We start from the raw sequence: 1,222 nt of genomic DNA, 5'->3' as shown, positions 1-1,222 counted from the left end.
TGGTAAGAGAAGACTTCCTTGCTTTATTCTGTTTTAAGGGGAAAGTGTTCAGGCTCACATTACTGAAAGTGACACTAGGGGTGCCTGGGTGGCTCAGTCGGTTAAGCATCCAACTCGATCTCAGCTCAGGTCTTGATCTCAGGGTCATGAGTTCAAGCCCCATGTTGGGCTCCATGCTGGGCGTGGGGTCTAGTTAAAATAAAAAAAAGTTAAAGTGACGCCAATGTGACGTTAGTGTAGGTTTTCCCTTTTAGGTTAAGGAAGTTCCTCTCTATTCCTAGTTTTTTGGGAGACTTTTTTTTTTAATCAAAAAAGGAAACATCAAATTTAATTTAAAGGAAGAAAATCAGAAATTGAGAAAACAACAGAACAAATCAATTCCTGAAAAAAAGAGTTCTGCATCTTGGTGATCACATTTATTGAAAGGGTTGGAAAAAAATTAAAATGCCCTTTAGCGTAAGAATTTTTTAGTTATCCGCAAATCAACTCGTTTCAGGAGTGGAAGAATCCTTGGTCATTTCTTAATATCAAAATTTACGCAGGTTTCTCTTTTGAATGTCTTCTACATTTAAAGAGGCAATCATACAAAAGCTCCTATATTCCATACATGATAAATTCTTTGTTTCAGCCAACTCTTAAAGGAGGGGCAACTAGTACAACACCATCTCCCTGGACAAAAAGCATTGGAATATTCCGTTTTGTTGATTTATATATCTCTTCGTATGTTTCCTCATCAATTTCTATAGTAGTCACAGTTTCTTCCACATCTCCCAATATCATATTTAAGTGCTGATCATAAGCATGTAATCTGCCTCGAAGCTCTCTGTCATTTCTCATTTTCACATAAATTTGCTCATCCAGGCTGAGCCTGATGGGATCCAGGGGCTCTTCTACAGTGTTGGTAGTTTGTTGCTGGTCCACGTCGTCCGCCATGTTTCAAACCCTGGGCCTAGACTTTTTATCATTAATGAGTGCTGAATTTTGTTGAATGTTATTTCAGCATCCGTTAATGTAAGCACATGGTTTTTCTTATGTGGTCTCTTAATATGATAGATTGCACTGACTGATTTATGGATGTTGAAATGGCCTTTCATTCCTAAAACAAATCTCTCTTAATTATGATGCATTATCCTTTCTACAAATTGGTGGATTTGGTTTGCTAATATTTCATTAAGGGTTTCTGTGTCTATGTTTATGAGAGAAACTGGTTTCTAGTTTTCTT

At 37.2% G+C, this 1,222-nt stretch overlaps 1 pseudogene; it reads right to left on the bottom strand.

Annotated features, from left to right (window-relative positions):
• Positions 1–583: 583 nt before the first annotated feature.
• Positions 584–933, bottom strand: LOC114220169 (U6 snRNA-associated Sm-like protein LSm3 pseudogene; annotated as a pseudogene).
• Positions 934–1,222: the final 289 nt, after the last annotated feature.

This window comes from Eumetopias jubatus, unplaced genomic scaffold, assembly GCF_037043125.1.
Source record: "Eumetopias jubatus isolate StellerSeaLion01/CBP00866 unplaced genomic scaffold, mEumJub1_p1.0 scaffold_13, whole genome shotgun sequence".
Taxonomy (NCBI): Eukaryota; Metazoa; Chordata; class Mammalia; order Carnivora; family Otariidae; genus Eumetopias; species Eumetopias jubatus.
The sequence above is the reverse complement of the archived record's forward strand: the minus strand, read 5'-3'. Positions and strand labels throughout refer to the sequence as shown.